General features: G+C 42.6%; 1 protein-coding gene across 2 annotated transcripts in view; it reads right to left on the bottom strand.

Moving 5' to 3' along the window:
* The window catches only part of shq1 (SHQ1, H/ACA ribonucleoprotein assembly factor), a 120,629-nt gene extending 106,247 nt beyond the window's left edge, over nucleotides 1-14,382 (bottom strand). The window contains exon 1 of one of the 2 annotated variants that reach the window (XM_048547956.2): nucleotides 13,999-14,382. The gene's annotated coding sequence lies outside the window, so the exon portion shown is untranslated. Of the gene's footprint in view, nucleotides 1-12,597; nucleotides 12,692-13,998 lie in introns of those variants that run through there. The other variant, XM_048547957.2, reaches the window with a different exon arrangement.
* Nucleotides 14,383-15,415: the final 1,033 nt, after the last annotated feature.

Raw genomic sequence — 15,415 nt, 5'->3', positions numbered from 1 at the left:
TTCAAAGATACTGCAAGACCTGCTCAGTTGGCTCAGCACCCTGTTTTAATTTAGTTGAGAGGAGTTTTCACTCATGTTTTTGACTGGAATATCACTAAATCTTGCAGTAAATAAAGACAGGATTCACAACAGTAACTCACTATAAAGGTGAAGATGTTAAATAAAAACATGAAATTTCCAAAGCAGAACATCGATCCAAGCTGAAAAGCCAGAGGAAATAGAGGTTTCTAATTCCAGCATCCACAACTCTTTCAGAAACAGAGGCTTTTTCACTTCAAACAAAACATATGCGTTGCCTTAAAGGGATTTCACCTTTATTCCATCCAAAGTTCGAAAGGTTGAGCAAACAGCTCTGGGCGTGCAACCAGCCAGAATAATCACATTTGCCGGTACAATTGTGCAACATGCCTAATCAGAGGACGTCAACTAACTAATAGTGTCAAGTTAGAGCAGTGTTACTCTTTGATTCTCTGTTGTCAGCACACTGCCCACTGTGTCGTGCTGTGATCAACAGTCTGTGCAAAGTGAACTTACCTCATTCAGGGCAACATTGAAGGTGACACAGTCTGATGGTTCGAGGAGCTGGGACAGAGGGAGCATTTAACAGGGTTTCACATATGTAGATACAAGAAGACTAGAATCAGATACGGCTGTGATACATCCTCCTCCCCAACACTTACCGTCCAGGGTTTCACACAGGAACCATATGGTTCCTTCCAGAGGAATTGCACAGCAACATTATCATTCCAATATGTTCCTTTGCTGGCTGAATAAATACAGCTAATTTGCTACTTTGAGGTTATCTGACAAAATGAATGCAAACTGTATGGAATCAAACTGCTACAAGTACAATTTGTAATAATTGGAGAAATAAACAAAAGGTATCAGTTTTCCATTATTCACAGCAAAATCAAAGCAGATACTAGTAGTGGGTCTCTGCAATTAAGCTCAACTCCAGACAGTGAAGTGGGCAATGTTAGCTGACCTCTCACTGCTGTATTGATGGACGGTTGCACCAGCGCAGGTGCAGTTACTAATTTTTAATGTTAAGTCATGATCCTGTCAGCGGTCAGGAGGCAGACATCGAAAATCCCATGACATTGTATGAACAACAACAACGGATTAACTGTTGGTATCAGGGGGAATACTTATCCCTCAATAGGTCACTAAGACAGATTATGTGGTCAATTAACCTCTCTGGTGATTGTCGGTCAATGGTACCTGCAAATGGTTACCATGTTTCTCTATAATATGACAATGGCTTTATTCAAGGTTCTTAACTGGCTGAGTGGAGCTTTTTGGGTGTTCAAGTCTTGGAAGGTTCTTTATAAATTCAGGTTCCGTTGTTGATTATAGGTCAATTAAACCAAAGGCCTTGGAAATTAATAATCAAATGAGGCACAGAGCAATCTAAGAGTAAACAGCAGACTGACAATGTTATATATAAATGCTAGAAGGGTGAATTCCTAAGCCAAGAAACAGTTGAGCTTGTGAACATCACTGGTCTGATAATGAATGTCAAACATGACGGCTCTGATTTTCTTCATGTTAGTAATACAGGAAGGGTCAGACATGCGCAAAATAGATTTAGTTGATGACCAGAACGGATCAAGAAAAGACTTTTAAAAAAAAATGCCTTAAAAGAGGAGGAATAACAGGGATACAAAGGAAAGATGGCAAAGTGGTTCTGCATATGTTTGCGCAAGAAAATGCACCCACATCAATGGGACAAATGGCATCCCCTCTGCACTATAGCAATTCAGTGATTCTATACAATACAAAAGGCATAAACTCCAAATGCTACAGCAGGAGAGGTAATAGAGATATATTAGAAAAACAAGAAATTTCCAGAATGACAAACGATGTCCAAACTGGAAAAGCCTGAGGGAATGAAGAATTTTCACTTAAACCTCCACAATCCGTCGTCAAAGGGAGGGAGTCACTCATCTGTTGAAAAGATGAAGACTAATTGCATGCTTAACTTACTGAAAAAGGGGCCGAGGGGTAGACACAGTGCAACTGTTTTCATTTGCAGGAAAGATCACAATATGTGCCGTAAGTATCAAACAAACAGTCACAAATTATTTCAGTAGAGAATTCTTTACCAATAAGACTACCAAGAATGCATACCCCACAACTTAAAGTGTTAATTAAGGTGACTATCACAGATTCATTTAAAGAGCAGAGACAGAAAGCAATGAGGATACACTGGTAGAGTTTAATGAAGCAGGGTAGAAGATGACTTGTAGAGTCTGAGTTATACAGCACAGAGACAGACCCTTGACTCCAACTCATCCATGCCAACCAGGTATCCGAAACTGACCTAGCCCCATTTGCCAGCATTTGGCCCAAATGGAGGCATTACACAGAATCACTGATCCAGTAGGCTGAATTGCTTCTTCTGTACAACCCGTAACCATTGGGCAACAAAAACAAAGTTGCTGGAAAAGCTCAGCAGGTCTGGCACCATCTGTGGAGGAGAAAACAGAGTTAACGTTTTGGGTCCGGTGACCCTTCCTCAGCACTGATGGCAGCTGGGAAAACGTCAGTTTATTTGCAGAAAATAGGGAGGTGGGTGGGGTAGAGAGTAAACGATAGGATAGAGCCCAAAGGGAGAGAAAGACAGTTGGACAGACAGAGGAGTTGCTAACAATCAGGCTGGGAGGGTGAATAGTTGTTAACGGGGACTGTTAGTGACTAACAACGGGGGGTGTGTAGTGGCAGCCTATGTGGCAACAAGGCCTGGTGTGTGGTGTGGGGGGCTGGGACACGGGAGGGTTTAGGCCCTAAAATTATTGAACGCAACATTTTGAGTCTGGACAGTTGCCAGATCCCTAAGTGGAAAATAATCATTGAGGTTGATTACAATTTCAATTCTATTCACTTAGAAATGAAATGTACTCAGGTGAACACCAGGGAATTGTTCAAACTATTTGAGAGCTTATTACTGTGTACAATAATTGAAGACTGCAAACTTGGCTTCTCTCTGCTTCAGAACAAAAATCACATTCACAACAACGTTTGGAAATAGCAGAGACCCTCACCCACCTTGGGTCAGGTTGCTGCAGGCAGTCACCTTAACAAATTTGTTGACTGAATGATCCCCAAGCCTACAAGTGAATGTGCAAAAAGGCCAAATGCTACACGTGTACTGTCATTCCCAAAGACAAAGCTGTCAATCAAATCTGCTCAGCTAGAGATCTGCCAAGTGTCATTAAGACCTTTTGAATGGCGAGAAAATTGCATCAACCTGTCACATTTCATCTCAAGTTCACATGGCAGGTCACATGCTAAAAAGATACCTCTGGGGGCAAGTGTTTGACTGACAGCTCCCTCCTCAAAAGGGATAGTGACATGCTCAACAGCAGCTAGTGGATGTTTGACCAGTCCAGAACGTAGCAGGTAAATATCCATGGGGCAGAATCCAGCTACAGTTTTGTAGCAGATGCTGGTCTAGCTTCAGTATTATTGGAAGGCTTTAAAATAAAATGACATCCAATCATTGTGAAGCAAGATAGGCTGCAACACAAGACTGGTGGAAGATTAACCCAGCAGACAAAGATATACAGATCAGACCTTAAACCTCGTCTCTGTCAACTAATTCTTCTTTTGCTATCTTGAAAAAAAAGCACAAAAATACCTCAGTGGTCCTGGTCAACAAACGGCAGCAAACTGGTTTGCCTGTCACTGCACACGCATGCTGGGCTTACAGCATGTGCTCCAATTACATAAATAAGAACCAAAGGAACTGCGGATGCTGTAAATCAGGAACAAAAAACAAAGTTGCTAGAAAAGCTCAGCAGGTCTGGCAGCATCTGTGGAGGAGAAAACAGTTAATGTTTCAGGTCCAATGACCGTTCCTCTGAACACCCGAGGGTAGCTGGGATGTGGGTCGGTCAGTGAGGTGGGAGGAGCAGATAGGTGGGAGAAAAGACGGAAAAGTCACGGAGGCAGGGACGAGATGGGCTGGTCTTGGGATGAGGTCAAGGCTGTGGAGATTTTGAAGCTTGTGAAGTCCACATTGATACCATTGGGCTGCAGGGTTCCCAAGCAGAATGAAATACTGTTCCCTCAGCCTTCAGGTGGCATCATTGTGGCACTGAAATACTGTTCCCTCAGCCTTCGGGTGGCATCATTGTGGCACTGGAGGAAGCCCAGAATGGACAAGATGTCCAAGGAATGGGAGGGGGAGCTGAATTAGTTTGCGAATGGGAGGTGTAGTCGTTTGTCTTAAACCGAGCCTAGGTGTTCCACAAAGCGGTCTCCAAGCCTCCGCTTGGTCTCCCCGATATACAGGGGGCCACATCGGAAAACAGCGGATACAATATACCACATTAAAACAGATGTTCATCTGCACACCTGCTCATGTGGAAGGTTTTCTTGGGGCTTGGGATAGAGATGAGGGTGGAGGTGTAGGGACAGGTGTAGCACTTCCTGCGATTGCAGGGAAAGGTGCCGGGCGTGGTGGGGCTTGTGGGGAGCGTGAGTGGAGTCATGGAGAGAGCCTCCGCCCTCCCTATTTATTTCAGAACCCCCTTCACCTCCCCCATTTCTGGAGACGGGTCCAGGCTCAAAACATCAGCTTTCCTGCCCCTCTGATGCTGCTTGGCCTGCTGTGTTCATCCAGCTCTACACCTTGTTATCTTTCTCACATGGAGGGTGTGTTTTGCATGTGGAACGAACTACCAGAGAAAATGGTAGATGCAGGTTCAGCTACAACACTTAAAAGACAAGTTCCTGAATAGGGGGGAAAAGGTTGAAAGGGGTATGGGCCAAACACAGGCGAGTGGGACTTGTCCTGAAGCCAAAACAAAAACACAACGTCTGGTGTTGCTTTGTACATTTTTGCTAGTTTTTCCTCATAATTTCTGTGCTAAGTACTGATGGTTTGCCAGGATGGAAAGCATCCACAACCATTTTCTTGCATTGAATGACTTATCATGAAATCTCTGGCTCTGATGACCATAGTGTCATAGATGAGTTGGGCCAAAGAATCTGTTTCCATACACTACGGCTATGACTAGGGCTCTTTAATCAATTGTGTCAAAAGAAGTCAAATCTCTGTCATATTCTTAGGGCTCAGAATGTCTACAGCAATAACACAGGCAAATTCATTCTGAGAAAGGTCAGACAAATATTGATGAGAATATCTCAAAACAAGGGTCCTCAGTAGAATGAACAGGGAATCCTTAGAAAGTAACAAGGCAAACCCCTTGACACACAGGCTGAACTCAACACAACTGTTCATGTCAAGTCACATTTCTGTTATTTAGCCGTGATGTTTCATCTGGGCAAGAACTAGGTTCAGTACAATGTGAAGAACAGGAGGTTCTTGTAACATTCTGAAGAATGTTTTGTCAGAAATGAATAATCAGACAGAATCTCTACTGCATTGATTGTCTATCAGGTGAGAGGCTGATTTGCTGCAGTGATTAGTTCATGTCCTAATTCCAGAATCTCTCTGCAAGACACAAGCCCATGTGTGTAACAGAACATGGTCCACTCGCATAGGTAGGGCCATGACCACAAAACACAAAGAAATCAAGATGACGATCAAGAGGTATTAATCACTGGATGAATAGTCCCGAGACCCAGGAAACATTCCGAGGACTGGGGTTCAAACCCCAATACAGCAGATGGTGGAATCTGAATTCAATTTTTTAAAAATCTGAAATTAGGTTTCTAATGTTGACTACAAATCCAATCTGGTTCACTAGTGTCCTTCAGGGAAGCAACCGGCCTTCTTTACCTGGTCTGGCTTAAAAACGACTCCAGGCCCGCAGCAACGCAGTCGACTCTTATCTGGTCCATGGGCAATGAGGGATGGGCAATAATGCTTAGTTAGTGATGCCCTCATCCCGTAAAATTAATAAATTAAAGTCTGCCTGACTTGTACCTCCATCTCCAGCTAAATAGCATCTTAGAAGCAGCAGGGGCTGAGGGAAGCAATTCCAAATGGTTGAAGTAAAAGGTGGGGTGTCGGGGGGGCGGAAGAGTGTGTTGAGGGGAGCAAGGCACTGCCGTGTGTGGAGGAACCTGGTCTGTGACACAACTCTGAATGAATGAAGACAGACTGCCAAGGGCAGTCCAGAGCAAGGCATTTAGATTTTAGCAGTGCCCTGAAAACAACTGCTTTTGTCTTCCTGATGTTTAACCACATGCGGGCAAATTGGCAGAATGACAGTAAAGAGAGAAAGTGAGGGGCTCAAGGTGGTGAGGTGGTCAAGTGTGCGGGGTGGATGTCAACACCCATGTAGTATCTGGGATTGTTAAGAAAATTTATGCACTCCATATTATGAAGTCAAGTTTCCAAAAAGGCCAAGTACTTTTGTTTAAAGTTTGCCCTGATGGACAGTGAACAAAAATTCTGCAGTAAAAAAAATCATAGGTTAATTGTCTGGCCTCACCACACGATAGCTCTGTCTGAAGATAATGACTTATTTAGTTGATGAAGTTGGGACAAAAATCACTTAAGTCAGCAGTATGTCCAAGAGCAATACCTTTTTCTTCAAACTCAGCAGCAACATCTCTTTGCTTTGATTACGAAAGCCACAGCATAATTTAAACCCATTAGTGGTCAATCCTTTGCAACACTTCAACAGTCAATAACAGGACTCTCTGCTTTCCACTGACAGGTTCATCACACAGACGTCACGTGCAATTTATCTCAAGCAGAGCAGCTCATCTCTGTGGCTGCTCTCAAAGCATCTCATCCAAAATGACAGCAATCAGATACCACTGCACTTCCCCCGAGAATCCACATTTCCATCTGAAGTGCAGGGACAAAAAACCTGCTGAAGGGCAGCAATTAAACAGTATGGCAGAGGAGTGACTGGACACAAAATTAGTTACACTTGCTGTTATTTATTGCTGGCCACAAATGCCTAATGATTCTAACTGCCTTAGCCAGGCTGCAGTGCCACACTGAGCTAGTTAAAGGCTTGAAGGTTTCAGCTTTATTGGATGGTTGCCAATAAAGCCTCATTTTAGCAAGGGAAATAGTGAAGGTACCAGTCAGCTCGGAAAGTGCAGTGATTGATCACGAGAATAAATCCCAGTGACATCCAATTTTTCTTGGCTGCATTCAAAAACCAAGTTTCATGATGACTCCACCCAAAAAATGTTCTTTTTTCACAAAAAGTAATCTTTCCAAGTGAACCCAATACGAAAGATGGGCAAGAAATAACTAGCTGACCCAGTGCAATACAGTCACGATTATCCCTCACACACAGACAACTGGCCCTGACGTTGCACTGTTGACACGTTGAAAAAAGTCTAATGCCGACATCCTAACTGAGCAAGGGCGAAAAAGAAATTTAGCAGTACATAACCTTTCTCAGTCAATCTACAATGTGGTGGGGTAATGAAAGGAATCCCCTCCTGTTTCAGGGGGAAAGTCCAAGCAATTCCCCTCCACCTTGCAAGTGCAACAAGATCCAGGAATTCAATGACCATGGAAGTACATCAACCAACATCAAGGACAGTCAGGAACTCAGCATCTCTCTCAACAGATACTGCAAACCCACTCAACTCAGTACCTACCTATGACTTGCTCCAAAAGGTCAAGTCGAAAAGTAACCTCTGTCCTAATTCAGCATTTCATATGCTTACTCTCATGTTTCCTTAAGCTTTCAAACTTTACAGTCCATCCAATGGATACTATTTAATCCCATCTGCTACATCTAAAATTTTTCTAAAGTCACGATATCAGTTAGTTAATCACATTAACTAAAAGATGTTTACATGACACTACAGGACAGTTTAACACTCAAAAACTGCTATATAAATTCTGCTTTACATGTTGCCCATTGTTTTAAAAGCAGGCATTGATCCAACAGCTAGTGTTGGAACCTTCACCAGGGCTCATGCATTGACTGTGTATGTGGAACTGGACTCCCATTTATCCTCGCTGAGGTTAGTAGTTTATTGTTTTACATTGGATTACCAAACTCAAAGGCATCCTCACTTAGAAACCTGAAACATAACATTGCATATAATGTGAGAATTACCATGCTCTAGGTGATGTATTAATCTGTTTGCAATCCCTAGTTTGCGTACCCAATCCAAGGAGCCATTTCTACAAACAAGGCATCCTCACTTAGAAACCTGAAACATCACATGAGAATTACCATGCTCTACGTGAAGTATTAATCTGTTTGCAAGGAATACATGTGAAGGAAATGTTGACTACGTACCTCGATAGCTGGCTACCTCTAGGCTACAGCTACAAATCATATTTATTCGGAGCACAGATTAGCAGAAGCAACTTACACCAGGCAGATAAATCAGACTCATTCCCTCAGCTTACATGACTTTTGCTACTTAGGTACTATCTAGTGTTTTGAAGCGTGCATAAAATGACAGCTGAACCCAAGAAACCACTGAAACTCCACTTAAAACCGGACAAATCTGTTGGTTACAGGAATGTACTGTCTGTGGGCTCAATCACAATGGTCAGTTACCAGAGCAAGATACGAGTACAAACAAACATTCATAACAATGAATAACAAGCTCCAACAAAATAAATCATAAATCTTACAGAAGCAAAAGAGCACCATTTGGAAATTATCACAGCTTCAATGGAGGAGTCAATGGCTGATGTAATAGACACCGGATGATTAACTACTCGATTGCCAAAAGGCCCAAGAAAACTTAATCATACAGTGCAACAGGTCATTCAACCTCTCTTAGCTCTGAGGAGTTGGCACAGACATGTAATGCATCCGAATTCCCTCCAGTTTCTCTATATTCCATCTATTCATTCCCCTTCAAAGTATTTATCTAAATCCTATTTGACGGTCCTTATTTAACTGTTTATACCAACCTTTCAGGCAGTGCATTCTGGATCAGAATAATAACCAAGGAAAATAAACTTTCAACTACCTTTTAATTCTTTTTCAAATTCTTAAATCTGTACCTTCTGGTTACCAACTGTTAATCCTTTTAGCTTCAGGGAGTACAATTTTAACCTCTCCAATATCTCAAGAGCTAGAGTCCCCAATCCCTGCTATCAATTTACTAAGTCCAAACTGCTTATGAACCCATCTCTTCCTTCTGTTTACACTAGGGTCATGGAGTTACAAACTGGTCCAGGTTCTGCACAACACCAGGTTCCCAACGCTCCTCAAATGACTAGTCTCTCGAGTTTTCAAAAACCTGCTGTGATTGATAGTCCTCTCAATTTTCTTCTGTTCTTTCTTTGGCTCAGACAAATAAACTTCCTAAATAACAATTCATGATACAGTTCTATTACAGGCCTCCCAACAGCCGGCAGAGTACATAGGAAGAGACAATCGAAAAATGTGGAACTAACACAGGGTTGTTATAGTGGGTGATTTTAACTTTCCTTATACTGATTGGGACTTCGTCAGAGCCAGGGACACCTCTTTTTTCGGGGGTGGGGGTAGTTGGAATTTGTTACGTGCTTTCAGTATGGGGACATTTCGCGAATAGTGACCATAACTCAGCATTTCTTCAGGTACTTACAGATAAGATCAGTCTTTGGGTGAAAGCATGAAACTGGGATAAGATTAACAATGACAGTACGAGGCAGAAACTGGGGATTGGTGATTTAGAGTGGATGTTTGAAGGCTCATCCACATCATGCACGTGGGAATCTTTTCAAAGCCAGTTGATTGAAGTTCAGGACCGGCACGTTCCTGTGAAAATGAAGGATAAGGCTAGCAAGATTTGGGAACCTTGGATGACAAGAGAAATTGAACAACTCAAACAAAGAGTTAGGAGCGCTAAAGGGGCCATGGTACATCCTTGGCAAAAAGGATTAAGGAAAATCCCAAGACACTTCATACATATGAGGAGTGAGAGGGTAGTTAGGGAAAGGGTAGATATACTCAAGGACAAAAGAGGGAATATATGTGTGGTGCCAGAGGAAGCAGGTGAAAACCTTAACGAATACTTCGCATTGGTACTCACAAAGGAGGACATGGTGGATGGAAAGAGGGGTATGTTGATATCCTGGAGCATGTTGCTATGAAAAAAGTGGACATCTGAAAAGCATTAAGGTTATCAAATCGCCAACCTGACTGACTTTTTTGAGGAAGTAAAGAGGATAACTGAAGGCAGCAGGGCAGTGGATGTTGACTACATGGACTTTAGCAAAACCTTGAATAAGGTCCTTCATTGTAGGCTAATTAAGAAGGTGAAGTCACATGGAAACAGTGACGGATGGATACAGAATTGGCTTGGTCATAGAAAACAGTAGTGGTGGAATGATGTTTTTCCAACTGGAGATGTGAGACCAGTGGTGCTCTGCACAGATTAATGCTGGGGCCTCTGCTTGTACTACATATAAGATTATGTGGGGGGAGAACAAGTGTGATCTGATTAGTAAGCCTGCAGATGACACAAAGAATGCAGGAGCTGCTGATGTTGAGGAACATTGCCAGATGGAATTTAATTTGGAACATGCTGGGTGATGCAAATTGGAAGGTCGAATGCAAGGTTTGGGATTGTGGGGCGGAGGGGTAAACGCCAGAACACTTACAATCATGAACAAACAGGGATCTGTGTGTACAGGTACACAGTTCCCAGAAAGTGACAACACAAGTCGATAAGGTGGTCAAGAAGGGATCAGGCATGCTTGCCTTCAACTAGTTGAGGCAAAGTGCATAAAAATTAGCATGTCATGTTGCAGCTGCTTAGAACTTCAGTTAGGTCACATTTGGAATACTGCACACAACTCTGGACGCCAGACTACAAGGAAGATGTGGAGGCCTTGGACAGGGTACAGCCACAGTTTACAAGGATGTTGCCTGGTTTGGCGGGTATTAGCTATGAGGAGAGTTTGGGCAAACTGGTTTGTTTTCACTTGAACATCAAGAGGCTAAGGGAAGACCTGAAAGAAATTAACAAAATTTTGAGGGGGATGGATAGCCAGAATCTTTTTCTCCCCAGGGAAGAAGTGCCATGACTAGGGAACAAAGATTTAAGGCGAAAAGGATAAAGTTAAAGGAGATGCAAGAAGCAAGGGTCAAAATCCTAGAATTCCTTCCCTAATGGTATTGTCAGTTAATCTACAGCACTTGGATGCAGTGATTTGAGAAGGCCACTCATCACCATAGTCTCAAGGGCAGAGAGATGGACAAAAATGCTGGCCAGACAGTGACCCCCACATCTAGTGAATAAGGTTTCTTTTTAAAAAATACAGAGGGTGATAAATGCCTGGAATGCACTGCCAGCGGTAGTAGGAGCAGATGTAACGGTAACATTTAAGAGGCATCTTCATTGATACAGGAATAGGCAGACGAGAGAAATGCGGACCAAGTCAAGGCAAAAGGTTTTTAGTTTAGAAATGCCTTTCAGCGGTCAGGGTGTTGAGTATAAAAGTTGGTAAATCATGTTGCAGCTGTATCAGGCCATTTGGAGTACCGGTCTGGTCACCATATTATAGGATGTGGAAGGTACAAGGGAGTTTACCAGGATGCTGTTTGTATTGGAGTTTATTAGCTGTGAAGAGAGGTCAGACAGATTTGGGATGTTTTTGTTAAGGGGGGGGTGGAAGTGTTGAATATTGGGGCCAGTAGGTTTAAGGTGAGAGGGGAAACTTCTGAAGATGTGCAAGGCAAGTTTTTGTTTTAAAAGAAAGTGTGGTGGGTGCCTCGAGGTGGGGGGAGGTGGCACAGGCAGAGTTGATAGCAATGACTCAGATGCATTCTGACATCAAGCAGGGAATAGAAGGATATGGATCATGAGCAGGCAGACTAAATTAATTTAGAACAGCATCATGGTCATTATATACGGTGGGGTCCAGGGAGTGTTCCTGCAGAAACAGATCTTTGTTCTAGCAGCTCCAACTGCAACAACTCACATTCTCCATCGGGCCTCCTAGGACTCGGATCTTTTTGAAATTGAAGCTGACACTCAACATCCTAAATCAATCTGCCTTCTTTTTAACCTGGGTGATCTCCTACTTAATATTGCTCTTAATTTCACCTACTCTTAAAATTACAAAATTACAGCTCAAGAGAACAAAAGGGCAGGACAGAACTCATCAACTGACGTCTTTCATTCATTCCATCTTGGCCAAGTTATTAAGCTGATAATTCTGTACCAGCTGGGAAACAGGTTCTCTTCCTCAGCCTGTTTCCGGTTCTCCTAAGGCAATGAAGAACTATCATTGGGTCAAATGCAAGGGCAGTCGGGTGCACTTGAAATACGAGTTAGGTCAGCATTAGTGCTTATTCTACAGTTAAGTGTGACATTTTAGTCACTCAACACCGTTCACATGGAAAACTCTAAAACACAGGAACAGACCGCACTTGAAATCTTAAGCAATGAAGACCAGACTGTTAAATTATGAGTTAGGTAGGCTGGAGGGAACAAGGGGACATTAGCTCAGATTGCAAATTTATGAAACTCATGTAGCTGTCATGAGAAGTCTCTTTCCACCTGACTGCTCACCCACATTCACAGAAATATTTCTCTGTATATCTTGAGAAAAACTTGAACTGTGAAATTTGACTGGTACTCTGCAGTAACAGCCTCTTCAAACCTTCTCTCAGAAAAAAACTACAAAGGCCATTACTTAGTTGAAGGGGCATGCTTCTATCTAGGGTCATCTGCATTCACTCCCCGTACCTTCAAGAAGAACTCCAGCAGTCAAACTATCACAAGGTGTGTGATCCAAAGTAGAAGTGAACCAAAGTAGGTGAAAGTTTGATTTCCGAACCAAACACTCAAAATGCTTCCAAAAGCAACTGTAACAGAAAATCTGGAGACCTAATGCAGTGGATTCAAGGAAAATATTGTCACATTTCTAAAGCAAGGCATCATAATGCATCTTGTCAAATCTGGGTCCTGAGCAGATCAAAGACTGAACATATTAAAACAATTCACTCTTTTTTTAATTTTGTACCTATACAACAGCAAACTGTTACTTGGGAAATAACAATCTTTGAAGATTTCTCAATCATTACCTCCCCAATATAAAGGATCTTTTTTATGCCACATCCGAATAGGTGCCGCCATCTGAAAAACCAGAATACTCACAATGCAATTGTGGATGCTCAGTCTTCGCGTATGTTAAAGACAGAGATCAATTGATTTCTTTAGTTTACAAAAATCTAAGAGTACAAGGTTAAACAAGAAAATGACAAAACATAAACCAGGACCTAATCAAATGGCACAGAGAGATTGAGGATTATTTGATCCACTCCCATTCGTGTTCTTCAAAATAAAGTGTTGGATCCAAATACTAACGTTGTGTCTTAAAAATGAAGGGACAACCAGTGTTTGTACCAAAGATAGTAGAAACTGCAGGTGCTGGAGCATCTGAGATAACAAGGTGTAAAGCTGGATAAACACAGCAGGCCAAGCAGCATCAGAGGAGCAAGAAGGTTGACGTTTCGGGCCTTGACCCTGCTTCAGAAATGATTTCTGAAGAAGAGTCCAGGCCCGAAACGTCAGCCTTCCTGCTCTTCTGATGCTGCTGGGCCTGCTGTGTTCATTCAGCTCCACACCTTGTTACCTTAGTATTTGTACAGGCATATTATGCTGATATTCTCCAATGCTGCACTATGCTTGAAGTAAGGAAGGATACTCTTTTACGGGTTGTTGATCAATATCGTCCCAAGGTCCAGGCAAACCGCGAGATCAGGTGAATATAGCTATAATGAAAGAATCGCAGCCCTACTCATACTTCATACCAACATGAAGCCTCATAGAATTCTTGACAATTTTGCACTCCAAGCACAAATACTAATAGTCAATTTGACATCATACATGTCAAAACGTCATGAGTTAATTTCAAAACACTCTGGATTGCATCAACGTAGCAGCTAGATCGGATCGTGCCAAATTTACCGACATAGCTGCATAACTACTATTTCGGCCGCGCATAGAAGACATATAAACACCGAGACACCGCACGTGACTGTTGCACTCAATACTTTGGCGTGATTAAAATCACAACTCTGCCCCAAGTTTACTCTTCTGCACCAGTGAAGTCAGTGTGGTGCTGATATCTTTAGAATGCATTACCTTCTATTAATGATAACCGACTGCACTACTGCAGCACACTTAATAAGAATGAGGATTGCTCAGCCCGTGCTCCGGGGAGGCCGCTTCAACCTCAACAGAAAGCCCACGAGCAGCTCACGGTGCTCCCGCCGTGAAGTTCTTAGAATGTCTGTCTATCTGTCTGTCCGTCCGAACGTTCCGTCTTAAAATTCCACAATCCTTTATCCTTCCCCCTCGAATGTTGCAGACCTCAGCGTTCCACAGTCCTTTATTCCCCAGAATGTTGCAGACCTCAGCGTTCCACAGCCCTTTATTCCCCAGAATGTTGCAGTCCTCAGACTTCCGCTAGCCTTTTGTTCCACTGTCGGCGATTCTATCACCCTGATTACAACGTGCTCACCCAAATGACTCAGACCATCTAACCCGGAAAAAGAAAAAACCTCTCGCTAAGTGGGCAACCGCGCCATCCAGAGGCAAGGAGTCTCTTCTGCCTGGCCGATTTAAAGTCACAGGGAACTGTTTGATATCGTGGTATCTTACCAAAATTGTCGAGAAGATCCATATGGTAGTGTGTGTGAAGTGTACGTACACGGAAGTTCTTGGCTTTTCGGTCTTCCTATGTGTCAATAATGACTACAATTCAAATCAGTTCATTAGTTAGAAAGTTTAATGAAGTTTAATCTCAACAAAATATTCGCCTTCTCTCGTCTGGCATTCTGGAATCTTCCTCGCTCACGTATGCAGAGAGCAATAGATAAGACCATAAGACATAGGAGCGGAAGTAAGGCCATTCGGCCCATCAAGTCCACTCCACCATTTAAATCATGCCTGATGGGCATTTCAATACCACTTCCCTGCACTGTCCCCGTAGCCCTTGATTCCTTTTGAGATCAAGAATTTGTCGATCTCTGCCTTGAAGGCATCCAACGTCCCGGCCTCCACTGCACTCGGCGGCAATGAATTCCACAAGCCCACCACTCTCTGGCTGAAGAAGTGTTGTCTCATTTTAGTTTTAAATTTACCCCCTCTAATTTTAAGGCTGTGCCCACAGGTCCTGGTCTCCCCGCCTGACAGAAACAATTTCCTAGCGTCCACCCCTTCTAAACCATACATTATCTTGTAAGTTTCTATTAGATCTCCCCTCAACCTTCTAAACTCTAATGAGTACAATCCCAGGATCCTTAGCCATTCATCATATGTTAAACCTACCATTCCAGGGATCATCCATGATGAAGAACTAAGTATAAATAATTTTTTGTCAACAATATCAGTGCTGTAAATTTAGGTTTCACAGAGTGTTACACTTAAACTGGAATCAATAAACTACCTAAGATTTCAAATAGGATTGTACGTAAGATGTAATCTAATTCTGCTTCAATTTTGTTTTGAATCAGTTCTCACTTGAGAACTCACATGAATCTCATGATCAACATTGTAT

The sequence above is a fragment of the Stegostoma tigrinum genome, chromosome 11, assembly GCF_030684315.1.
Source record: "Stegostoma tigrinum isolate sSteTig4 chromosome 11, sSteTig4.hap1, whole genome shotgun sequence".
Lineage (NCBI taxonomy): Eukaryota > Metazoa > Chordata > Chondrichthyes > Orectolobiformes > Stegostomatidae > Stegostoma > Stegostoma tigrinum.
The sequence above is the reverse complement of the archived record's forward strand: the minus strand, read 5'-3'. Positions and strand labels throughout refer to the sequence as shown.